Source organism: Musca domestica, unplaced genomic scaffold, assembly GCF_030504385.1.
Source record: "Musca domestica strain aabys unplaced genomic scaffold, Musca_domestica.polishedcontigs.V.1.1 48, whole genome shotgun sequence".
Lineage (NCBI taxonomy): Eukaryota > Metazoa > Arthropoda > Insecta > Diptera > Muscidae > Musca > Musca domestica.
In genome coordinates, this window is record NW_026712340.1 from 1127450 (window position 1) to 1155086 (window position 27637).

The 27637-nt window shown below is 36.5% G+C and overlaps 2 protein-coding genes across 3 annotated transcripts in view; one reads left to right on the forward strand and one right to left on the reverse strand.

The window, feature by feature from the left end:
- Positions 1–27637, reverse strand: part of LOC101889802 (ubiquitin-conjugating enzyme E2 W) — a 63327-nt gene that overhangs the window by 28206 nt on the left and 7484 nt on the right. The window contains exon 1 of one of the 2 annotated variants that reach the window (XM_059127793.1): positions 3869–3993. The exons of the other annotated variant lie outside the window; for it this stretch is intronic. The gene's annotated coding sequence lies outside the window, so the exon portion shown is untranslated. Of the gene's footprint in view, positions 1–3868; positions 3994–27637 lie in introns of those variants that run through there. 2 annotated transcript variants of the gene reach the window in all.
- LOC101891682 (activin receptor type-1) overlaps positions 1–27637 on the forward strand; it is a 174920-nt gene that overhangs the window by 11394 nt on the left and 135889 nt on the right. The window lies entirely within an intron of this gene.

The following is a 27637-nucleotide window of genomic DNA, read 5'->3' on the forward strand; positions in this document are numbered from 1 at the left end:
GAATTCGAATTACAACAACTTGTTTGACATATCAAGTTGACTACAGCTGGCCTGAAAGGGTTACCTTGTAATTCTACCATGATCCCAGCAAAAATACTCATTACAAATCGGGTTACCATGATTTTGTTAAAATAATGAGTTGGTAACTCGATTTGTAATAATTATTTCTCGGGGTTTGCATATAATAAAGGGTGATTTTTTTGAGGTTAGGATTTTCATGCATTAGTATTTGACAGATCACGTGGGATTTCAGACATGGTGTCAAAGAGAAAGATGCTCAGTATGCTTTGACATTTCATCATGAATAGACTTACTAAGGAGCAACGCTTGCAAATCATTGAATTTTATTACCAAAATCAGTGTTCGGTTCGAAATGTTTTACGTCCGATGAGATTTTGCAAATTTTATGCGTTTTTTTTTTTTTTAAAAAGTTATCAAGCTCTTAACAAATCACTCTTTAATACCGGTGTAGGACGCATCAAGTAGGTAGTTATTTTTGGGATACTAAAAGACGTAAAGCAACTATTTTAAATCTATTGTTATAAAATCACTTATTTATCGAATTTTTGGTCCAGAAAATAAATACATGTTTCGTGCGGCATGCCCTTCGTATAGCACCCAAATAACGATACCCCCAATATTCGGTATTTGGATGATTTAACGACATTATTAACCGGAATCGTTTCAAACTTCGTAGTTGAAGTTTGTAACGGGTACTACAATGTATGACAAAAAAAAAATGTCTGTACAGATCCACGTCTTCGTATAGCCCCATATAAAGGTACCTCCCAATAGTCGGCATTTTGATAATTTTTGCGAAATTTTTTACCGGAATTGTTTCAAATTTCGTTTTTAGAATTCGTAATGGGTACTATAACCTATAACAAAACCCCATATAACGATACCACCCAAAATTCGGTATTTTGATGATTCGGGTGCATTATTCACAGGAATTGTTTCAAGTTTCCTATTTGAAGCTCGCAATATTACCAATTGCCAGATTTGGACTATATCGACTAATTCCATCACTATATATGACATATGTGGTAATGTTTAAAAAATTTTGAAATGTGCGTGCAGTTTCATATACAGGGTGAGGTGAAATAACTCCAACCAACTTCAGACTGCTGTCATTTCCAAGCCACTCGTCCGACAGCTGTTAAAATTATTCCAGTGGAAGCTCATTATATTGTTTACAAGCGTACAAAAGCATTTCGGTGAGAATTTTCCAGAAAAAGTTATTCGTGATGGAATTCAAGCGTGATAGTGCGATTTCTTTATATTTGGCTGGAAAATCACAAGTAGCTATCATTAGGGCTCTCCAGCATTTAAATGTGAATAAATCTTTTGTGTTTCGTACCATTGCTCGTTACCGTGATACTGGTAGCGTAGCCCGACGTCAAGGAAGTGGACGGAAGAAACCAGCAACTTCAGCAAAAATGGTTCGAAAAGCAAAGAAGCGATTTGATCGAAACCCGCGTCGTAGTGGCCGAAAAATGGCTTGTGAGCTGAACATATCGCATTATTCCATTCGGCAAATATTGAAAAATGAGCTCGGGGTAAAGCTATTGTAATTCCAAAAAGAACAGGAACTTACACCGCAACAGAAAGGAAATAGACTCAAAAGGGCTAAAGAATAGCTTCGCTGGGCGAAAGTGGTGAACTCCGATGAGAAAACATTCATTGTCCAGCAGTTTGTGAACAAACAAAATTATCGTGTTTACTTGCCAAAGAGGTCAACTGAAAATGCGCACCTTGGGTTGGCCACCAGAACTCGAGCGCCGGCCATGGTGATGGCTGTCATAACAGCCGATGGTCGCTCTCCGCTCGTATTAATCGACCGTGGCTCAGAATAAATGCCGAATATTATCGCGAAAATATTCTGGAGGGTGTATTAAAGCCTTGGGCATGCAAACATTTTGGCCGCAGACCTTGGACATTCCAACAGGACTCAGCGCCATCGCACTCAGAACACCCCAAGAATAGTTACAAAATGAGGTTCCTCGCTTCATATCCAGCGCACGATGGCCACCAAAATCTCCGGATACCAATCCCTTGGACTATTGTGTCTGAAGTATTTTGGAAAGCAAGGTTGTCACTAAAAAATACTAAAGTGTCGATCACTTCAAGCCAGCGCTTCGCCGGGAATGGGCCAAAATACCGCAGAGGAACATTCGGGCAGCGTGTGACGGTTTCATTGACCGTTTGAAGCCCATAATTCGGGCCAAAGGTGACCAATTCGAACTAATGTAAACTTATTTGATGCTATTTCCGACATTTATTGCTTTCATGATGTTTGTTGCAGTTTTTTATCTCACCCTGTGCATGGGAGCTATAACTATATTTGAACCGATTTCCACCAAATTTGGCATACTTGTTTCTAGGCTCAAATTGGTCATCACATTTGGACTAATATTAAACTTTTGGCGCCCAAAAAAAAAAAAAAAACGGACGAAGATATATATGGGAGCTATATCCAAATCAGAACCGATCTCGATAAAATTTGGGAAAGGCTGTATTTGATATATTTCCCCAAATATCGTTGTTACAGAGTGCATATTACGGCTGCGGAGGACAAAAAAAGCAAGTTGGAAGAACAATTTATATGGGAGCTATAGCTAATCCGAACCGATTTCGATCAAATTTGGCATACTTATTTCTAGTCTTAATTGGGTCGTATATTCAAAAATCCATAATATTTGGTCTGATGGTTTGATTAAGTCTGATTAGTGCACAATAAAAGGCAAATCGGACGTAGATATGTATGGAAGCTATACTTAAATTTTGACCGATTATGTCCAATTTCAATCGGGTTCGTCCTTAGGTCAAACAAATGATAAATGCGACCTGTACTTTGTTTACAAAAATACATGGACAGTCGGACTGACGGACGGACACAGAATGTGATTCTGTGCAGATCATCAAAAGGAATTATGGGTCTATCTCGTTTCCATTTGCCTGTTACAAATAAATGCACTAAGTCATTGACATTGAAGGCATTGAAGAAAACAACAGTGGTTATTGCATCTCATTCACATTAAAACTGTATTTTAGTTATAAAAACAAAAATTATCTGATTTTATAAAACGTTGGGAATTCTGTAAACAAAGTCAGTCATGCATTAAAATTGTGACTAAAATTGTTAGCAATCAAAGCCACAGAAACCACAAACTTAGACAACATTCAATCTCGTTTACAGAGTTTTTTTCTGCTCAAGAGATACAGTGGGACATCCTTTGCACGAATTTGGAAATTTTCAAAACAATCCGTTAAAAAATCTCTTTAAGTCTTAAAAATACCGAATATAGCCCTTATATTGGGGTCTATACGAAGACGTGGACCTGCATGGGCAACTTTTGTCATAAGCCATTACAATATTCAGATACGAAACTTGAAAAATGAGTTACAAACAGATTGACGAACTTAATATATCCTCCATACTATGTATGGTGGAGGGTATAAATAAATATTTTTATCCTCAATATAAATAAGTTCAACTGTAAACTATTCAAGACAAAGAAAACATTATTGTATTCTCTTGTTGCTCGATATTCTTTTCTCAAAATTAGAAAGTTCTTTTTAAAAAGTCACCATTGTTATTATTTTTAAAATTAAATTCCATATATTTTTATAAATTACACATAAAAAACTGATCATCATTCTTATTTTTATATCCTTTCACTTTTCACTTTAGCTGTGGGCAGCAACAACAATCAACGAAAAACCACAACAACACTGACATTTCTATTTCCAAACAACAAAGAATTTAAATCAACTCAAAACATGTTTTTAGAAATCAAAAAAGAACCGGCGACATTAATATTTTTGTTGCAATTCTTTTTCCTCTGATTTCTTGGGAATACTTTACTTTTGTTTTTATTTTACAAAACAAAAAACTATTTATGTTAATTTTACACACAATATTTAAATTCCAAAAATGAGAGAATAATCTTGAATTTATTCAATTTTTGTATTTTTTTTTTTTGCACAAAACAATAATCCAAATCGTCGTTCGTCGTATTCATTCGCGTGCCAAATGTTAACTGACTAATGTCAGAAGACAGACACTGTTGTGGCCGGTCACCACCATCATCATCATCACCAGCAATATTTATTTTACCCGCAAAGAGCCCCAAACGACGACGACGACGACGCAACAAGAAAACATCGAAGACCTCAAGAGATACGCAAAGCGACGAACCCCCACCAGACAACAGGGAAGGATGATTGGTCGTTGGTTCGGACGGACAAAAAGAGACCATGTTTTACGTTGAACTCCCGCTAAAATGAAATAATAAATCCGCTATCCACGTTGTTGTTATTGCTGTCGTTTATGTTGTGTGTGTGTGTGTGTTTTTGACGAGAGACCGGCAATAAGCATTGCACAAAAAAAGAAGAAGAGAGCTAACGTCAAATGTGTGATGAGAAGAAGAATAACAAGAGCAACATATCACTTTGTGGTTACAAAACGCCAAATAACCAAGTGTTAGAACTACTACAATTTTCAAAAAAAAAAAAACTTAAAAATATCATTCGGTTTTGCCGACAGACCCTCACCCAAAGTTCGATTATTTAAATAACTTAACTTGACTTCTGTTATGATTACTCAAATTGTTGACCCTCTATGGAATAGGTTCCGAAGGAATTGGCCAATATTGTCCATTTGGAGGCTAAATAAATAAATATTGCGAAGTGACAGGTTTGGACTATATCAGCTACTTCCTTAACTTTATATGTGATATGTTATAATTTTTAGAAAACATTAGGATATATTCGACCGAAGTATTCCATTTTCATATTTCATCTGATACACATAACAAAAATTGCTAGAGCAAAATTATAAGAAAATCGAACATTTATATCCTATTTCATGCGAAATCATAAATTTCATATTCATCTCAGGTTTCTGGTTGAGAGAAATATTTAAATATAGCAAGTTATTAAGAATCGCTGACTTGTTTCCCAAGTTATGACAGATTAAAGTATTGAAAATTGTGACCCTTTGGGGGTAAGGTATCAGAAGGGTTTCGCAGTTATATATCATCTTCAGAACAGATCTTTTGTCAGCAAAAAAGTTTGTGTATGTGAAACTTGAAGAGTGTTGGATGCTTATTTCGCATTGTTTTAGCATTTTGTTTTTCAAAATCTTGAACCCTTTGTGGAAGAGTTACCAGGGGAAATTGTCCGATTCTTCCCATCTTGTGTTGATGGAAATATTGAGATATACCAAGTCTGTATGGAATCGGATGTTAATTTCGCGTTTTATGAGCTTATCCGTGCTTTTACCCTCTGTGTGGGAAGGTTACAAAAGGAGTGGACCAATATATCCCATATTCACAACAGATCTTGTGTTAGTAGAGATAATGGGATGTGTGAAATATAAAGAGAACCTAATGCTTATTTCGCATTTTATGACCTTTATGGATATTCAAAATTTTGACACTTTATAAGGCAAGTACCAGAAGGAATGGTCCGATTTCTACCGTTTTTCTAACAAATCCAGTTTTGATGGAAATATTGCCAAGTGCCAAGTCTGAATGGAATCAGATCTTAATTTCTTGTTTTATGAGCTTCATGAATATTGAATATGTTGACCCTTTGTGGAGGAGGTACCAGATGGATATATTTCATCTTCTCATCAGACCTTGGGTTAATAAAAATATTGAGATGTTTCAAATTTGACACATAATATAATCAGGCTCTTAAATCACATTTTATAAGAGCTATAATTATTCACAATTTAGACCCTTTGTGGAGAGGTATTTGATGGAGTGGACCGATATTGTCCATTTTCGCACCTGACCTAACATTGATGCAAATAATAGAATTTGCAAAATTGGAGCAAAATCGGATTATCGCTTCTCTTTCTGTGCAAAAAATATATTTTTTAATATCGAGCTTTTGTGGGGGAGGTACCAGTAGGAGTGAACCGATATATTCCATTTAAACACCAGACCTTGGGTTAATTTGAAGATAATCGGACACTTATACCACATTTTATAAGAATTGTAATTATTCAAAATGTTGAACCTTTGTGGCGGAGGTACCTGATTGAGTGGACCGATATTGTCCATTTTCGAACCTGACCTGATAAAAATATTAGGATGCACAAAGTTGGAGTAAAATCGGATCATTCTTTCTCTTTCTGTGCAATAAATTATTTTCTTTGAAAATTTTGATATTTTGTGTGAAATGTACCAGAAGGAGTGGACTGATAGTGCCCATCTCCGAACTCGATTTAAGTTTGACAATAATATTACGATGTACCAACTTTGGATCAAATCGGATACTCCCTTCGAGAGTTATCGTGCGCACCAGCCAGACGGACGGACGGACATCGCTAGATCGATCTTAAACGGATTTGGTACAAAGATACCTAGGGTCTAAAACCGTTATTTCGATAAGGCATGTTTTGGCCGTATCAACTGATATATACCCTCTCTAGCCATATGGCTGAGCGTAAAAATTAAAAAAAAAATGATATCACTTGTTACTACAAGTCTCCTTTCAACAAAAAATTATGAGTAATCATAAGCATCTTCCACAGCATTACGAGAGTATTATGAATCGATCATAAAAACAGAAGAGAGAACACATGACGAAAGACCAAACCAATGAAAATCTAAAAAAAAAAACAATTTGCAATTTTTGGCAAAGATTTATTGCTTGTTTGTTGTTGGCGTTAAACATTTTTCCGAAAAAAAAAAAAAACCAAAAACAACAACAAAAGTTTTCGATTTTTTTTTTTTGTTTACTTTTGTTCTTAAATATTTGGACTCTATAAAAATCTATCAATGATCCTCTTCGATTGTGGGCCTCTTGGAAAATTTATTTGTTTGTTTCTGTGGCCGCACACGCCGCCGCCGCAGTCGAATGGCAAACATAAACTATGGACAGCATTGTTTGCCGGAGCGAAAACAAGAATTAAAAAAAAAACTAAAACTAAAACCAAAAACAATAAATAAATAATAACAAAATACTATTTAGCAAACTGTAATTGAGTTGAGGTCATTAATTTTGTAAACAATAATTTCAAGATATTTTGCAAATACCGAAATGTTTCAGGTCTATAAATGTTGCAATAAAACAAAATGTTCTGAGGTAATTTAAGCAAGTGTTGAGTATTGGGGTTTTAAGGAAAATGTTTGTGCAAAAATAAAAAATAACTATTTTCAAAAAAAAAAAATATTTAGATATAGCAGTTATGACATATATAAGTATTGGAAATTGTGACCCTTTGTGGGTGAGGTACCAGAAGGGGATGGCAGATATATATGAATGTGTGAAATTTGGAGAGTTGGATGCTTATTTCGCTTTCTTTGAGTGTTTTGTTTTTCAAAACCTGGGGGAGGTACCAGAAAAAATAGTCTAATTCCTACTTTCTTTATAACAGATCTTATGTTGATGAAAATATTGGAATGTGCCAAGTCTGAATGGAATCGGATGTTAAAAAAATGTCCTCAAAAATTTTGACCCTTTGTAGGGGAGGTACCAGAAGAAGTAGGCCGATATATCCCGTCTTTACACCGGACCTTGGGTTAATAAAAATATTGTACTGTTTTCAATTTGTAGAGAACCGGATACTTATTTCGGATTTTATGATCGTTTTTGTTATTCTAAACTTTGAACCTTTGGGGGGGGGTGGTACCAAAATGAATGGTCCGATCTCTACCATCTTTATAACAAATGATGTGTTGATGGAAATATATCGAGATGTGCCAAGTCTGAATGGAATCAGACATTAATTTCGTGTTTTATGACCATTTATGAACATTCAAAATTTTGACCCTTTGTGGGGGAGGTAATAGAAGGAGTGGACCGATATATTCTATCTTCAGAAAAGACTTTGGGTTAATAAAAATATTGTGATATGTGTAATTTGAAGATAATCGGACTCTTACATTACATTTTATAAGAGTTATAATTATTCGAAATGTTGATCCTTTGTGGGGGATGTACTATATGGAGTGGACCGATATTGTCCATTTCACACCTGACCTGGCATGTATATATTAGGATTTGCAAAGTTAAAGCAAAATCGGATTATACTTTCTCTTTCTGTGTAGTAAATTTTATATTTTCTTTGAAAAAGTTGACATTTTGTGGGGAAGGTACCAGAAGGAGTGGACCGATATTGCCAATCTTCGAACTCAATTTAAGTTTGATAGTAGTATTACAATGTACCAAGTTTGGATAAAATCGGATACTCCCTTCGAGAGTTATCGTGCGCAACAGCCAGCCAGACAGACGGACATCGCCAGATCGACTCCAAGTGTCCTGAATCGACCAAATCCGTGGTCAATGAGTCACGTTTTGGCCGTATCAAATGATATATACCATTTCTAGCCATATGGCTAAGGGTATAGAAACTGATTTAAAATAAGTTTTGAAAGAATACTAACCCAAAATATAGTCATATTTGGTGCATATAAGGACCGACCACACATCATGTCAAAGTCATAAATAATATAAAATGTAAAAAAGTCGTTTTAAATGGGGTTCTAACATATTGTGTAAACTAGCTTTACTGCATATTTGTTTTGAACTTGAGACCAAAACCTACCAAATCACCAGAAATCAGAAGTTATCGCTATACGGGGCCTACACCAAAAAGTGGGCCTACATTGAAAGAAGGGTTAAACTACCTACTGAAGCGGAAGAAACGGAGAACCGGAAAATCCAATTTCAAATGATCTGACTGAAAATCGGGACAGAATTTTTCAAATGATGTTTCATTTTACATACCAAATATTCGTCCACTAATAATATTAATGTCCATTCAAAATTTCAAAGCACTAATTTTAATGCTGCAAGCTGCAGAAGGACAATTTTATCCGAAAAATATTTCGAGTTATTGCAAACTGAAAAATTAAATATAGTGCTCTCAATTTTATGGGCATAAAACATGGCCACTACCCTTAAATAACCTCTATTTAGAAAAAAACCCGCGGTGTTTTGTTGTTCGTTTCATCTATATTTTTCATTGATGTTGGGTTTTCCAATTTTTCTGTTTGAGTTCGATGGGGCTAAATGTCCCATACAATCCTTATCCGATTAGTCGATCCTAAAGCCCATGTTTTTCTTTACCGATTTTTTAGGTATGCTTTCCAAGGTTAAATCAAGGAAAATTTGAAACAATGTTGCTGAGATCACTTTACAGTAACACTTGATGGAATATCACAATTAATAACGATACATTTCTCTCTACCTCTCTTAAGAGAGAAGTTATTTCTCTTAAGCGAAAAAATCCCCTCTCAACTTAAACTATATTCGTCACAGCACACAGGTTCAATTTAATTGTTGTAAAACGAAATGAGTCATCGTTAAAAAATTGTGGAATTCAGGGGAATACGCTGTGCGCAACACGTAAAACCCATCATACATCGATTCCGAAAACAAAACGAAAGCTACACGAAAGTGTTAAGTAATATTAATTAAAATGTAAATAGCTGGATAATTACATCACGAGATTCATTTGTCACTGAGAACTGGGTACAGAGATTTTATTAAGTAATTATTTGAATAATTTATTTCGACAGGTTTCGTTGGCAGAACGTTGGTGGGATCTTCCATGTATTTATGGACAGGAGATATTTAATGGGGGTTTCTTTATATGGAGGTGGTTTTCTGAGGATAGAAAAGCCTTTTTTCAACCCTTTATTCAAAATTCTGTAGAGAAAATTCTTTCACTAGGTTGCATATATATATCAACTAGGAGTCTATTACTCCTTTAGTTCCTAATTTCCTGAACAGTCTTCCCTCGGTGGATCTAGGCATTCATATACAGATATGTTGACACTAGGGAGTGGATTGCATTTAAGTATCTCTAGTTGTGCATTTACTATTTTAGTGATAACAAGTAAAAAAGCAGCTAAGTTCGAACTTTTAATACCCTCCACCATTTCGAAAAAAATTGAAAAATTTAAAAAAAAAAACGAAAAGTACCACTTAAATGAAACCCGTTATATGGGGACTATACGAAGACGTGGCTATAGTGCCCATTACGAACATTAATACGAAATTCGAAACGATTCCGGAGAATTATGTTGTGAAATCGACAAAATACCGACATTACGAACTTCAAATACGAAATTCGAAATAATTCCGGTAAATAATGTCGCTAAAATCATGAACATGAAAATACCGAATATCGGGACGTACCGTCATATGGGGGCTATACGAAGATCTGAACCTGCATACGAAATTTTTTGTCATAGGCTATAGTGCCCATTACGTACTTTAAATACGACATTTTAGACGATTCCGGTGAATAATGTGTCTGAAATCATCAAAATATCGAATATTGGGAGGTACCGTTATATGGGGGCTATATGAAGACTTGGACCTGCATACAAACATTTTTGTCATAGGCTGTAGTACCCATTACGAATTTTGAATACGAAATTTCAAATAATTACGGTAAATATTGTCGCTAATATCATCAAAATACCGAATATCGGGAAGTACCGTTATATGGGGACTATACGCAAACGTGGACCGACATGGCTCATATACGAAATTATCTTGCCTACTGTTAAACTATGCATGTATACCAAATTTTAGCCTTCTATCTCAATTCGTTCGAAAGATAGCGTACATCGCTAGATCGCCTTAGAATTTTATATCAGCAAAAATGTCAAAATCATAGAAAATCTAAATATTTGCAACTGCCAATTTACCTTTCATACTAAGTTAACACAGTACGTGATTAGCTCTTCATTCGTTCTCCTAAACTATTAGAATCCACTTAATTCCCCACACCAGCCCACGCCAATGTGTAAATTTCCCCGGGGCTTACATTTTTTCTTTTTAATTAACCTTCAAAAAATTGCACATCTATCGATGAAGTAACCTGTATGACACCCCGTGATACATCATCAGGTGTGACCGGACAGATGCCATAATTGTTGCACATTTTCTCGTAACGCAGTTCAGTTGATATGGTTGTAGAAAAAATCAATTATCACCATCGACAAAAGCAAATGTTACACAAGTTTACAGCACCACTTCCTTTGGTCTGGTCATTCATCCACACTTTCTTTTCTGTCATCGTTTGTAAGGCGGTGGGTGTTTATGTGAAATAATTACTGTTATGTACTTAATTACATTTAAACACCGATGTATCGGGTACAGTGGAACAAAACTCTATGGATGCATTCTAAAGATGGACGTGAACCTGCCAAAATATTAACCTATGTTGACAATTTTCTGGATGATAGCTCTCTACAACAAAAATATCCTAAATAGAAATTTTTAATTTTGAAATTGTTCAAATCAGGAGATACTTTATATGAGTCATACTCCGAAACATTGACCTACATTGAAAATTTGCTGCGAATAGGGTTTCCAACCCCATTGAAAACCACGATGCCAAAAAAAGGCCTAAATTATTTGAAAAATGTTGAAACTGGTGATAACTTCATATGAGGCTTATACTGAAAACTGGATCAATATCCATAATTTATTGCAAGAATGCTTTCTTCTTACTAAAAATTGAAATGACCAAAATTTGCCAAAAAATAGCATGAACAAGTAAAAAAGCTCTAAATACCCTCCGCCATTTGGAACGAATTTGGAAATTTTCAAAAAAAATTAAATTTGCCAAAAATTCTGTTAAAATCTTGAAAATACCGAATATAGCCGTTATTTTGGGGTCCATACGAAAAAGTGGACCTGGCAACAGGCAACTTATGTCATAAGCCATTACAATATTCAAATATCAAATTTGAAAAAAAATCCTGTGAATAATGTAGCTAATTACCGAATATAGGGAGGTACTGATATATGGATCTGCATAGACAATTTTCAGTCATAGACTGTAGCTTCCATTACGAACTCTAAATACAAAATAGGAAATAACTTCTGTGAATCATGTCGCCAAAATCATCAAAATACCGAATATTTTGAGGAACGGTTATATCGAGGATATACGACGACGTAGGCCTGCATACGCAATTTTTTGTAAAAGGATGTAGTACCCATTACGAGTTTTAAATACGAAATTTGAAACAACTCCGGTGAATAATGTCCATAAAATCGCCAAAATATCGAATATCGTGCCGTTGTATGTGGGCTATAAGATATTGTGGACCGATAGACATTTCTCTTCCAGGGAGAAAAGAGCTTGGAAAGAACTTCTAGTATGGATTTTTAGAGAATTCCATTGAAAAATATAGACAATTGTCTTCCAGGGGGGTAGAGTACTCAGAAAGAACTCCTAACGTGGATTTTCAGACAATTCCATTGAAAAATGTGGCTAAAATCATTAAAATACCGAAAATCGAGGGGGGATGGTTACCGTTCTATGGGGGATATACGATATAGTGGACCTATATAGGCAATTCTCTTCTAGGGGGTAAGATACTCCGAAAGAACTCCTTGTGTGGATTTTTTGACAATTTTATTGGAAAATTTAGCTAAAACCTTCAAAATACCGAATATAGGGAGGTACTGTTATATAGGAAATGCACGATATCGTATACCTATACAGACAATACTCTTCCAGGAGTTGAAGCGAAGTTTTTAGACAATTTCATTGAAAAGTTTGGCTACAATCATCAATATACCGAATATCGAGGGGCAACGTTGTATGCGGGCTATATCATATCGTGGACCTACATTGATAATTCTCTGACAGGCGGCAAACAACAACAAAGGACTCCTTGTATAGAATTTCAGGCAATTCCATTGAAAAATGTGGCTAAAATAATCAAAATACTGAATGTCGGGGGTAGAGTTATATGGGTGATATACGATATCGCGGACCTATATAGACAATTCTCTTCCAGGGGGTAAAATACTCAGAAAGAACTCCTTGTGTGGATTTTCAGACAATTCCATTGAAAATTCGGCTAAAATCATCAAAATACCTAATATCGGGGGGTACCGTTCTATGGGGGCCATACGATATCGTAGACCATTATTTTATCATTATATCTTCGAATTGACCTGCCTGCAGACAAAAGACTGATTTGTGCAAAATTTTAGCTTCCTATCTTTATTCGTTAATATTGCCCAGGCCTACGTATATCGATCAATAAAGTCGACTTACATATCCCTAGTCCATATGAAACAAATTTTCCAATCTATTTTCCTGACCACTGTCCAACATTGAAAACATACGGAAAAATAACAACAACAAGAAGGAAGATAGACATATATTTACATTGAACTTCCGTATATTGTGGACGTAATGGAGGTGGCGCGGCCTGCCTATGTCAAGTTGATGGCTGTTGTGTTGCATTGTGCATTTCTTAACAACTGTCCACCTCCTGTGGTGTCTCGCGGTCCACTACAGCCATTTGAATGACGTGTTGCAGATACTTAACTTAAGAATGCATTTAAGAGGCGGTGGAGGCAGGTCAGTCGCTTAGTCGCAATTGCATAAGTAATCGGGGGCAAAAACAAAACGATTTGGATTATTAAAGAGAAACGTCAACAGCTAAAAAGGGGACTAGGCGTTAGGAATTGACAAAAGTGGCCTTAGATTTTTTTTTATAAAAAGTTAAAAATAATTTTGATTTGCATTTGGGGACGGAAATTTGGGGAAAATTTTGACGTTAGCCGTCTATTTCAATTTTTTTCCGCTGATTTTCTTTGAATCCCAAAATAATATTTCATTTTGGAAATCATTTTACAATGTGTTCAAGCTTTTTTTGTAGATAATACAATAATTATCAAGAAGGGCTGCAGTAGGTAATGCCAAACCCTCTATACTTTCATTTCCACTCCCACTATTATTTTATGCATTTCCCATGAACTATTAATGTCATCATTGTTGTTTTTTAAAACACCTTTCAGCAAATAGGCACCTCACCTTGGTTCAGTGAAGAAAAGAAAAACAATATCCTGCAGCAAAGTTTGCCAACAAACAATGAATGCATTTCGTGAAAGAAAGAAATTTCTCGAGGCATTCCCAGTACTCATTCGAACAAGGTTTCAAAGCTTCAGAGGTTGTAAGTGTAAAGGAAAAGTGTGAAAGGAGAATTTCACCTTTACTTTCTTTGGTTACTGGCCAAGAGAAACAAAAAAGGAAAGAAAAAACAACAAACTTCTGCATTTAACAACAAAAAAATCAATAGGCCAAACCCGGCAACATGACCTAGTTCCACCTTCAATGAATGTGCATGACTTTTAGCTATCTGCAGAGAAACAAAAAAGATACATTAATGGTAAAGTAAAAAAAATAAATTAGTTCATTGTAAATATTATACTAAACAAAATATTAAATTATTTCACGAGAACCCTCAGTTACACTCAAAGAAAAAAAAACGACGCATTTAATAAAGAGACTGTTTTTTATCCAAAAAAAAAAAACTGAAAATTGTTATTAAGAAGCTATGCAAATAGAAATTGAAGTGATAAGTATGTTTACTGCCAGACTTATCATTGATCGATTGTTAAGGCTTGTAATGCACTTATCGGACAAGTGTTTTAACTTATCAAAGTTAATATTTTCTAAAAAAAAATATTTGTAAAAATTTTGTCGTATTGACATTTTAAGGCACATTTAGATACCTCTCAAGATAAAGGAGTAATTATGAGAAATAATAAACGGAATTTCCCACACACAAAACATTGTTAAAATCCAAAGAGTTTCATCGTTACTTATTACAGGTGCCTTTAAAAGCACACCCCAATCTACAATTGACACCCTACTTGACTTAAACCCTTAAGTATTAAGCTGCTAGGTCTGCCCTACGACTCAATGAACTGGGACAATGGCGCACTCAATCCTTTGGCCACTCTATTATTCTCAAGTATGTGGAGAATATAGGAAGTTGGGCTATAACCAGTAATTATACATCACTCAGGCAAAGTTTCGAATCACCGCAACCCACACACCTTCTATACCGATGGCTCAAAGATGGAAAGTGGCACATGAGGTGGAGTCTTCTGTGAAAGCTTGAATATCCGATGATTCTTTAAACTATACAACGACTGCAGTGTTTTCAGGCAGAAATCGTTGCTATCAGGAAAGCCATTGTGCTGTTGGAAAATAGAATCAATGATTAATTCTTCTACAATCAAATCCAGGGTTGTTCTGGAATGCAGGAATGCTCTGAAAAAGTTTAAGACGTATGTCAAACTTTGTTGGGAACCGGGTCATTGTAACATATCCGGCGGATCTGAGTCAGTAGATCTAGAGATCTACAGAGGCTACTGGGTAAGTTAATTCTACTTTACACGTCACACGCTGCTCGAATGTTGCTCTGCGGTATTTTGGCCCATTCTCGGCGAAGCTCTTGCTTGAGGTGATCGACACTTTGGTATTTTTTAGCTTTCCAAAACACTCCAGACACAATAGTCCAACGGATTGCTATCCGGAGATTTTGGTGGCCGTTGTACGTTGGAAATAAAGCGGACTGCCGGAAAACGAATGTTTTCTCATCAGAGATAACCAAATTCGGCAGTTCACCACTTTCGGCCAAGCGATGTTGTCGTGTAAGTTCTTGCAATTTTTGGAATTTCAATGGCCTTACCCCGAGCTCATTTTTCAATATTTGCCGAATGGTATATTGCGATATGTTTAGCTCGGGTTTCGATCAATTAGCTTCTTTACTTTTCGAACCATTTCTGCTGATGTTGCTGTTTTCTTCCATCCACTTCCTCGACGTTTGGCTACGCTACCAGTATCACGGTAACGAGCGATGGTACGAGACAAAAAAGATTTATTCACATTTAAATGCTGGAGTGCTCTAACGATAGCCACTTGTGGTTTTTCAGCCAAATATAAAGAAATCACACTATCACGCTTGAATTCCATCACGAATAACTTCTTTTCTGGAAAATGTTCACCAAAACGCTTTTGTACGCTTGTAAACAATATAATGAGCTTCCACTGGAATAATTTTAACAGCTGTCGGACAAGTGGTTTAGATATGACAGCAGTCTGAAGTTGGTTGCAGATTTTCATCTCGCCCTGTATTGGTTAAAAATCCACGTCTCTGGGTCCTCTAGAACATATTGGTTAAAAGATCCCAGTTTTCAAATCCTCTTAAATTGGTTAAAAAATCAGTTTTATAGTTCTGTAGGTTAAAAACTCAAATATTAATTCAGTTGTAAGTTTTCTTGAGTCTGTAAGTTTTCTTGAAAATCTGGGTTAAGATATCCACGTTTAATTGTCTGAAACCCATCCAGTAAAATTTGGTTTACAATTATTGATATCCAAGTCTTCTAAAAAATATTTGTAAACATCCATTATTATATGACCTCTAGAAGATGTTGATTGATAATCCACGATTACCTGCCCGTAGGAACTCTAGAAAAAAGATTATTTAATCTACAACTATTCCTTTGAAGATAAGCTAGAAAATATTGAAATCCACAAGTATTGGTCTAAGGTTTCTGCAGAAAATACTCATTAAAAATGGATAAAAATTACTTTTTAGGGCCTTTAAAAATATTTTATATGCCCCAAACAATTTTCTTTAGAAAACCACGGTGTAACAACCGTTTTCCGGGGATGACGAAAAATCGCAATATTTGGCTTTAAGTGGCGTTGCCGGTATGCTGGCGTTTAGCGCGGCTATGGCTCGTCGGGTGAGGGGTGGTTCTTGCCACTTGAAGACCTTTTCGGTTGAACACAAAAAAAATATCATACCGGGCTTGCACGAATATCTAAAAGGGGAATATTATTAGAAGCCTGAAACATGCCTAAAAATACAAAAAAACTACACTTGTCTACCAAAAACTCAATCTAAAACTCACTTTAACCCAATTCTTTCCTCCGGAAACAGCTCTCTTGGCGGCTGTCCGACCAAGAGATAGCCCTCCCACCGAGAACACCTCTCGCCATGACGTCACCACTCCCTGACGTCCCAAATTTGACCCTTCACTTACCTCCGTTTAAACCATCCCTACCACCTTCTTAATGGCCTTAAGCCAACGACATCATCTTCATTTGGAAGTATACAATTTTATTACACCTATTGTACATTACATATTGATTTATACTATCAATCAATAAAAAAAAAGCAGGAAACGTAATTATTAATTCCCTAAAGAAAATTAATTCCAACTCTAAGCTCCTTCTCTTTCTTTTTCCTTTTCAGGGTTCGATGGCGGGTATCAAGAGTTAGGACCACTGATGGCAGCCAATGGACAAGGTTCTTCCCAAAGAGTAAGTACGTAATAGTATGAAGTTTAGCTTTATAACTACATTCCCGGTTCAAGATTAAAAAAAATGATAATTTATTTTCCAATTCCAGGCCAGGACAAACAAAAGGCAGTATGTCGACACCACAAAAACAATCGACGAAAAAAAAGGTGGATACCTAACCTCGAAATGAGCTCAATTCAACGAGGGATCCTGCACTGCAACACTAGGCGAGTAAATCTTAAATTAAACTTCTTTTGTTTACCCCTTTTTATTTAAAAATTGTACTTTTCTTTTCAGGAAAACCGCGGAATCTAATTATGTCGCCTCGTCGTCCGTCTGTCTGTCCGGAGTTTATAGTGACGTCTATAGGGAAGATACCAAGTCACGCTGGTATAGCAGTGACGGAAAATCTGCGCCTCCCTCGATGGATTGGATGTGCGATGGTGTGGCTCTTTACTCCAAAAATTCTGCCAGGACTTAATTTTTAAGATTATTCTTACTTTTCGTTGTATTTATTAAGTTTTGTTTCAAGCTTAATTCAGTTTCGTTTTGTTTTAATTTTAATTCTTTTTTATTGTGTTTAAACTTAATTCAGTTTTGTTTTGTTTAAACTTAATTCCGTTTCAAGTCTTTCCTTTTTGTTTAAAATTTTGCCAAACTTTAAGATGTTTATTTAGTTTTTGTATAACTATTAAGAATACTTTCAGTTTTAGTTCTTAAATGTTCACATTTTAGCTTTTTAAATTTTACATTTTTGGGCTAAGATTGTTTAAAGCCTTTTTAGCAAAAAAAACAAGTTTGGATTTTGTCTTCTTTGCATGTATTTTGTTGAACACATCAAATTAATAAATGTAATTCCTTTCACTTATGGAATTTATCGCCAAAAAAATGCCGGGTGTTTTACTTCGCTGGGAGCTGGGAGCCACGCATCCAATCTTCTTCGCTGATGAGATAAAAAGGAAAGAATTTCCTTACAATTTCTGCCAGGAAATTCTGGCTGCCATTTTCCTCGTTTAATTTGTCCATTTTCTTTTTAAATTATTCCCCCTTATTGACATTTAAGTCATTGGAATAAACAGCTGTTCCCTAATAATGGTTGACAACATTCTTCTTCTTCTTCCGGCTGTCAATTATTTTCATGGTTACCCCTTTTTAAGGCGCACACCACAAAGCCAACTAACCTGCTGATATCCTTATCGAAGGATAGGGGGAAAAAAGTGCGACATTCGATATAAAAATAAAAAAAAATCATCGTGTATGATACGGCAATTGAAAAAAAAAATCGATGTTTGGCATCCCTAACAATCGTGGTTTGGCATCCCTAACACTCATTTTCTGATTTTCCAAAATAAAATTTAATTCCGAACTGATTTATTTATTACAGTGTAAACGTTCCATTTTCGTCTATACGAACCTGGTATAAAGTTTACGTCATACGCTACGCGTTATCGTTTAGTCTGACGTAACGTAACTATCGATAGTAGTGATGTTTATGAATGAAAACAATCGGAGTACGATTGTATTGTAAATTTTTGGCGGATTAGCACGCGGACGGACGGACAATTTTGGAGCTGCAGAAATTATTAAATTTTGGGTAAGTAAAGTGAAAAAAATTATAGTGAAATATTCAATAATTTAATAAAACAAGTGCCAGTGCCGGGTAAGTTATAATAATGTGTGTAATTAAAGTGATTTAAGTGCAAAAGAAATGAATGAAAATTATCAGTGACATACAGTGCGGGTGTATGTGATAATAGTAAATGGCAAATAGTTGCATGAAAAATTAATCCGTATAAATCTTAGAAAATAATAAAGAAAATTAAAAGAATACAAGGAAATATAATAATAAAGTGGTTTAAATGAAACAATTAAAATTAATTTCCTGAAATTAATTTAATTTCCTAGCCCAAAAAAAAAATTAATGATTTCCCTTCAATGTGTGTGTGTGTGTGTGAAGTAAAAGTTGCATTTACAATGAAAAATTGCACTCATTAAGAAAAAATGTGACTTTGGCGGAAACAATAAGTTCGAAATAAATTCGAAGTGAGTGAATAGTGAATAAAAATGGAACAGATAAAGAAAATATAGAATTAAGGAATGAGTGATAAGTGCGAATGAAATTAAAATGATAATGTGGCCAAAAGAAAAAAAAATTGAAATAGTGAAAACAAAACAAAATGCAAAAACGAATAAAGTGAAAAGTGAGGTGCAAAAGGAATAATTAATGATCATTGTCGGAAATTAATAATTACTAGTGAAAAATTAAGACAGACCTAAATTATGTGTGCAAATATTGTGTTTATTTTTTTTCTTTAAAGACAAAAAGTGCGAAAAATTGAATTGAAATGAACAAAAAAAATTAAAAAGTATTTTTTACTAGTTAAGAATTGTGCGAATCAATGTCTAAACAATGAATGAAAAAGAAAAGTGAATGAAAATGAAATTGAAAATAGTGTGAATTTAATGAAAATAAATTTTCTTTTAAGAATTTGGCTTAGGTAAAACTGAAGTGAAAAATTATGTGAAATATCCTGAATTTTGATATAAAAAATTAAATTTTAATAAAAAAGAAAATTTTTACAGGAAAAAAAAAATAGAAAAAACTTATATAAATCGGACGGACGTAAAAAAAGCAACTATTGTGTCTATTTTTAATAACAAAATGTGAAAAAAAAAAATTCAGTGCAATAAAAATTTTTGCAAGATTTTAAAGAAGAGAAAAAAAATTGAAGTGTCGTAAAAATGAAATAAAATAATAAGCAATGATATTAAAAAAATTATTGTGAATTAACGAATAAGTTACCGAAAATATTATATAAAATTGGGCTTCGGTGAATTTGATGTGACGAATAAAGTGAAATATTCTAAAATTTTAACGGAATTAAATTGAAAGAAATAAAAAAAATTACAAAAATAAATAAATTCTCTCTTCGTTTTAATTTAAATCATAGTCCACCGTTAGGACACAGAACTAATACTTATTTTCTTTTTCTTCTCTTTACAGATTTTTTTTTTGCACGAGTTTAGCCTGAAAGAAAGGTGAGTTGAGCATGGTGTCTTCTTTTTCCGTAGGGGTACCATCAACTAGGACCCCCAGCTTTGGTCAGAAAGTTGGATACGACATTACTCCAAATATACCTAGGTGTGTTTGGTTTTGTCTTCCCGATTTCAGACTCTATCTTCATAATTCGATGACTGACAGCTCTGCGACCTTGTGTACAACACTCTTCTGCCTTGTGCCATGGATGCGTATGGGTATACAAAGGAAGAGTGCACAAATGGTCAAAGACAGTCATAAATTGACTGCTCAGGAATCGTTAACATATTGTTAGAGTCCGTAAATTTGGGATGCTTCTATCGTAATCCAGCGTATTCTTTCTGACCTCTGCTGTTGGTGTCTAGGAGAGTGGCCTCCTATGGAAACCAAGAAAAGTTTTCCATAATCTCACAAGACAACCCAAAAAGTTGCCCGAATTGGATATCTAATTCACAAAAGGTAAGTAGATATGGAAATGCTGAAAATTGTATAAACAAAAGATATTAATAAGTTATTTTTTATCTTTCCAGGCATTCATTACCTTTAGGCGGTGGAATTGGTCTGACCTGCAAAAACAGGAAATACAATGGATGGTAAGTCCGAGCAATCCTGTTCTACTTTTCTTCCAGCAGGTGTACCATCGCCTGGACCTTCAGCTTTTGCCAGAATGTCGGATACGATGGCTTACGAATGCACTGAGGTGTATTTGTTTCTTTTTGTCTACCGGCTTCCAGACTCTAGCGTCGTAAGGCGAGTGACGGACTGATCTGCGACCTCGTGTACAACAGTTCCCTTGCCCGTGCCATAGAGCAAACGGCTACTGCGGTACCTATCGCGAAAGGGGAATTGCACTAATGGTCAAGGACAGTCACTACGTGACTGCTCCGAAAGCGCAGACATCAGCTAGAGTCGGCAAACCCGGAGTGCTTTGATTCGTACTCTGACTTCGAAATTCTGACTTCTGCTGTTAGAGTCTAGGAGATTGGACGCCTGTTCGAATAAAAAAAACAGGGTTCCGAACTACACCATCATCCAAAATTCTAAGCCAGACCTAAGTGGGACTACGGTCGGCGCTAAGATAAACGTAAGATGTAGTTTTAATTCTCTTTCGTAGTTTTTGTAATTTTGCTCTGGAAAATGAGAAAAATTATGAGAACTCTATTTCTTATAAACATAAAATTTATAAAAAAATTTCAGCCAAACCCCTTTGTAAGTATGGCATTTCATTTCTAATTTCTTTTCTTTCTTTTGAGATGTTCATTTCATTACATTTATTTTTCCCACCATATTACCTCATGACATTTCACTAATTCCTTCTTTTTCCTTTACTTTTATGGCTAAAAAATTGGAGAAATTGGGTTCAACCCTTACCCATACACTCAACTACACATCACTTATGAAGAGAAAGCTGCCCTACAGCTTGTATCAACTTAGGAATAATAAAGGACATTTCGTAAGTCGTAATTCAGGTTAGTCCTTTTAATATTATATCTTAAATAATACTAATGAAATTTGTTTTTTTTTCAATGCAGCTATTACTTCAACTAAATTCGAACGGATTTCCCGGAACTCTTGGAAAATTCAGGTGAGTATTGGAGAAAAATGATGCAATTTTAGTTAAGCTAGATTTAGAATTCAATTGTATATACTTTTCGTGTAGACTTTGCGGATTAGTATTTCATCCTGAAATCTCCGCTTTAATTTAAAAAACTAAACTTCAATTAATTAAAAAAAAAACACATGCTATCCTCATATATATATGCTTTAGACTTCGGTCGCTATATATATGCAAAAAAAAAATAACCAAAAGAAAAATTAGATTAATCAATTATTAAGCATTTATTGCTTCAAATCCTTAGCGTGAAAAACGCCGAGGGGATGCCCTTTAAGATCTTCGACTTCATAAAGGCATTTCCCAACTGGCTTAACAATGCGACACTTGAAAAATTTCTTGTCAAGTTTAGCATTATAATTATTTTTAAAAACACTTTGCCTAAAACTTCTTCGGAAAACTTCTTGCCCTGGGATGAACTTGACCTGACGACTTCTAAGATTATACGACTTCTCATGTCTCAAGTATGCCTGGTGCAGACTATTTCTTATCTTTTCTCTGATAAGATCCTGTTTTACCGAGTTTGGAATGAGTGTTGTCTCGGGGTCATTAAGAAGTTTAAGCTTCCGGGCTAGTTTGTAAAGGCTGGCATGGTTAATCATGTTAACTCCAAAGAGCGCAAAATAAGGGGTAGTTCCGATGGAACTATGTACAGAAGATCGCAGAGAACATTCTATCTCTGACAAATTTCGATCCCATTCTCGGTGATCTTCTCCCAAATACGCTCGAATTGCTGATAAAATTGATTGATTTACTCTCTCCGAGGCATTCGCTTGAGGAGAGTGAAAAGCGGTCTTTGTATGATTTATTCCAAAAAGCTTAACCATGTCTACAAATTCTTTGCTGATAAATTGTTTCCCGTTATCGGAGACAATTACTTCAGGGGTTCCAAATTTATGAAATACCTCACTGATTAAAAATTTCACTACGTTTTTGGAATTTGCTTTGGCCATGGCCTTTAATAGGACGAATTTTGAAAGGTGATCTACCACAATAAAAATAAAACTATTTCCTGTTTTGGTTCTAGGATAAGGACCTAAGAAGTCTATAAAAATTCGTTGGAAAGGTCTTTCGGTAATTGTTTCTGCTCCCATAGGTGGCCGAAGAGTAACATTAGCTGGCTTTGTTTCTTTGCAAATTACACAATCCTGAACAAAATTCCTAACTTGCGTATTCAAGTTTGGCCAGAAAAAATACTCTTTAATCCTTCGAAGTGTTTTGTGGAAACCTCCATGAGATGTTTGGGGTGGGCAGTGTGCGTTTTCTATAATTTGCTGGGTCATTTCACTGGGTACCCATAACTTCCAAGCGAAATCTTCGTTGAGGGGAATACCATCATAGAACTGAGTTCGCTTATATACAAAACCCTCAACCACTTTTAAATGAGGAAGTTGTGAAGAATTGCTTTCAATCGTATCTATCAAGGTTAAGTATTCATCTGATTTAAAAGCGGGTGAATCAAGGTCGATTAACGACTTAACGTCCAGAGAAATCTCCTCCATATCATATCTAGATAGCGTATCGGGTACTACATTTTGTGTGCCTTTACGGTGTTCTATCTCAAAAGAATATCCCTGCAAGTGCAAACTCCATCTGGCTAACCTTCCGCAAAGATCCCTATGTGACATGAGCCATTTTAGACTACTGTGGTCAGTTATTACTGTAAAGGGCATTAACTCTATATATGGCCTAAACTTTTTAATGGCCATCACCACTGCCAAACATTCCCTCTCAGTAACAGAATAATTCCTCTGAGCAGAAGTTAACTTTTGCGAGAAATACGCTATCGGATGTTCACCCTCGTCATCTCTTTGAAACAATACAGCTCCTATTCCTAAGTCTGAAGCATCGCACTGCACGTAGAATCTTTTGGTAAAGTCCGGGTGTGTAAGCACGGGACTGCTTATAAGAGCCTGCTTCAACTTATCAAATGCTACCCTGGCCTCTTCCGTGAAACTGAATCTTCTTCCTTTTTTGAGGGTCTCGAAGATGGGAGCCGCAATGGTGGCAAAGTCGGCTATAAACCTCCTATACCACCCTGCGGTACCCATAAAACTTCTCACCTGTTTTATGGTTTTCGGATATGCAAATTTTACTATAGTTTCCACCTTCGCCGGATCAGTTTTCAGTTTGCCACCGCCAACAATGTATCCCAAATATTTAAGCTCTTTGAAACAGAACTTCGACTTGGATACATTGATGGTGAGCCCTGCTTTCGCCAAACAATCGGCTACTTGCTCTAACAACCGTAGGTGGGTATCAAAGTCGGGCGAAACTACCAACAGATCATCCAGGTAGACAAAAACTCTATCACGGATTGCGCTGGGGATCACTTTGTCCATTAAACGGCATAACCTTTGGGCCGCATTACACAGACCAAAAGGCATGACCGTAAAATGATAAAGTGGTCTTCCGGGCACTGTGAATGCAGTTTTCTCTCTACTAGACGGGTCCAGGGGTATTTGCCAAAACGCATCCTTGAGGTCGACACTGGAGATAAAATATGTGTCTCCCAACCGACTGAGCAAACCCTCTATATGCGGCAATGGATAGGCATCCTTGACCGTAAGCGCATTAAGTTTACGAGCATCCAAACATAACCGATTTTTCTCACCCCTTCGGACTAACGTAACGGGGTGACTCCACGGACTTTCGCTCTCCTCAATTACCCCCAGGCCAAGCATCCTATCCAATTCCGCGTACATGAGCTTTTGCACAGCCGGGGACACCGGATAATGTCGATCCTTCACCGGAGTTGCATCGCCAGTATCGATTGAGTGGACCTCAGCATTCGTTTTTCCCAAACCATACTTGGCAAAGCATGGAAATTTATCCTTCACACTTTGCAAACGCGAACGTTGCTCATCGGACAATATATGGGTTTCCACATCACTGATCTCATCGGCTTCGTCACAGAGGCTCACCTGATGGAGGGACAACCCGTCAATCTGAGCAAAGAGGTGAAAACTACGCATGAAATCGACTCCTAGAAAAAGTTCACGACTCAGAGAAGGCACTAGATAGAAAATGATAGGTTTCTGCTGCTTATTGAAATTGACCATTGTAGCCACTTTTCCAACGATTCGATGTGGACTACCATCAGCTGTCTTTATAAAAGAATGAAAATGGATTACATCCAATCCTGCTTTTCCTACAAAACTAAGGCAGTTCTTCCCCAAACAAGACACCGTAGCACCACTATCCAACAAACCTTCCAACTCCTGTCCGTTGATCGTAAGCTTTGTATATAGGCGAGTATCATCTCCCTCATACAATGTAGCCGATGCAATTTCTTTCCTAACTCTTTTTCTTCTCTTAAAGCGTTCTCTAGCTTTCCTCACTTTATTAGAAACCTCTCCAAAAATTCGTTCTTTAGCCTCATTATATTCCTTAATTCTAACATGGAGTGGTTTAATCTCCCTCAAATTCTTTACTGCTTCTGATTTCAATTTCTCTAAATTCATGTTCTTCAATACCACTATCTTATCACTAAAGCTATAACTATTTAATTTCTCTGGGGCTATACCGGGGTTGACCTCACCTGCCCCGTTGGAAGTGGGCCCCGATACTTGTTTCCCTGACATTTAGGACAATCTAAAACTGTTACATTCTCCTGTCCACATTTGTAGCAAAACAACTTGCGCTTCTCCCTACAATCTATCCAGCTGTGTCCCCACACTCCGCAATTCCAACACTTATATTTCGCCGGTGTACTAATCGCATCTACTTCCATCTCTTCTGGTATGACTTCTTCTTGCTGCCAATCAAGCTCATGTAGCCTCTGAGGAACGTTATATCGCTGCTGATGTTGCCTCTGGCTCCATATCAAGTTTTCTGCCCTCTTAACTTGGCGATAAAACTCTCCTAGACTTCTTATCTGGGCTGAGAAAATCATTTGGGCTAAAGATGGCTTCAAGTTACCCCGCATTATCTCTACCATGTCGTGCTCTTGATAAGGCGTTTTCTGCTGGGTCCGAAGCTTCAGCACGGAATTATAAAAATCGTCGAACGTCTCATGAGGTAGTTGCCGTCTGTTCAAAATTTTCATTTGTATTTGGAACTCATTCTCATACTGCTGGTACTGGTTCAAAAGCGCAGTCTCAAGCTCGCTCCACGAACGAAAATTGACAAATTTCCTTTGGTTCCAATACCAATCCAAGGCTGGCTTGTCTAGAAGCTGGTGGAACTTCGTCAAGAATTCGTCTTCCGGGCAATTGAAATCCCTCTTCAACTGTCCAACACGAAATATAAATTCTTGGACATTCACTGTCTTCTCGGTGCCATCGAAACGGATACCCCACTTGTCCAAATTTAACCGTCCGCTGGACTCAGAGTAAAAACTGGCTGGAGGACGAAAACCATATGGATTGCCTCCTTCGGGCGGAAACTCCATGTTGCTAAAAAGTGGTGGTCTATATGCGGCAAATGCATGGGGTCCACACTGTGGTCCTTGTACTGGTGGTGGTACCGACAAATTAGGTTGTGGTGGTGGTTGTGTTACTTGACCAGCTGCTAAGGCACTGGGAATGGATGCTTGGCTGGGTATCTGCCCTTGGGCATAATTTGGTGCTGTATAACCTGCTGGAGGTGGCCGATATGACGGTATGGCATTAGGAACTCCCAGTAGACTCCGTACTTCCTCGCGCATTTCGCGCCGCGCTAATCCGACTGCAGTGTTAATAATTTCTAGCACTCCGGTACTGACTGCTGGCTGACCCGTAGGCACACCGGGTGCCAAAGATGGCTGTTGCAATCCAGTCAACACGCTGTAATTCGGGGAATGGACACTTCCATGTGACCAGAACGACGTGTTGAAAGAATTTGCGGCGTCTTGCAAAACCGACGGTATTGGAGGTGCTGTGGAAGAACTGGTAGGCATCGGTCCAGGCGTTGTAGTCGACACCGTATGCGTCGTTATGGGAACACTTCGAGTATAAGTGGTAACAGAAACAGTAGGAGCGGTCGTGACAACCGCACTGGCGACTACACTATTCTGACCTAAAATTGGCCTGCCAGTTGAGTCCCTATTTGTAGACCTAGTGCTGGGCATATTCCACTCTGTTGTTTCCTAACCTCTTATAAAACAAAATTCTTCCAAACTAAAAGAAAAATTAAGCTTTTGCCAAAAACTTCACTCAAATGAAAAAAAAAAAAAAAAAAAAAAAAAACAATTTCAAGGTATTTCTATGGAATTCAGGCAATACCTTGAGGTTGAAAAAAAAATATTTATAGAACTTTAAGTACCAGTTTCAAATTTAATAAACTTAATTTCCTATTCCATAAAATTTAATTCGATTTAATTTTTAACACACTTTTTCACATTCACAGGCCCTTTGAAAATTGACACGGCGTATCAACCCTTCAAGCCGAAATTGACTGAAAAAAATAAATAAATGCTAAAGATAGGTGGTGGGATAAAAGGTAAACTTAAAGGTAAGTGAAGGTCAAATATACTGTTTCTAAAGGAATACCAATTTTAAACTGTTTTAAAATATTTTCTACAGGGTTTCGGTGAGTTCTACTGGAAAAAACTGAGGAATTTAACTGGAATATGGAATAGGCGGCTTTCCCCAGACCTTCCTAAGAAATTCCATGACAATACGGCCCCTGGTCAAAAACCAAGATTGTCGCAGGACCAAAGGAAAACTCCGGTATGTCTGCGGTCCGCTACCTAATTCCGGGTACTGGAATTGTATAAAAAAGGAAATACTACTAAACTAAACCTACAAATTCGATTGAGACTAACAATTCACATTCGTGTAGCAGCGCGTCACCTGCCATTTTATAGGCTGCTTGAACGGGTCTCCACAAATGAGAACTGTTCGTCCAGACGAATTTGTTATTTGAAATTTTAACTGTAGATAAATATGAAACAAAACTAGTAACA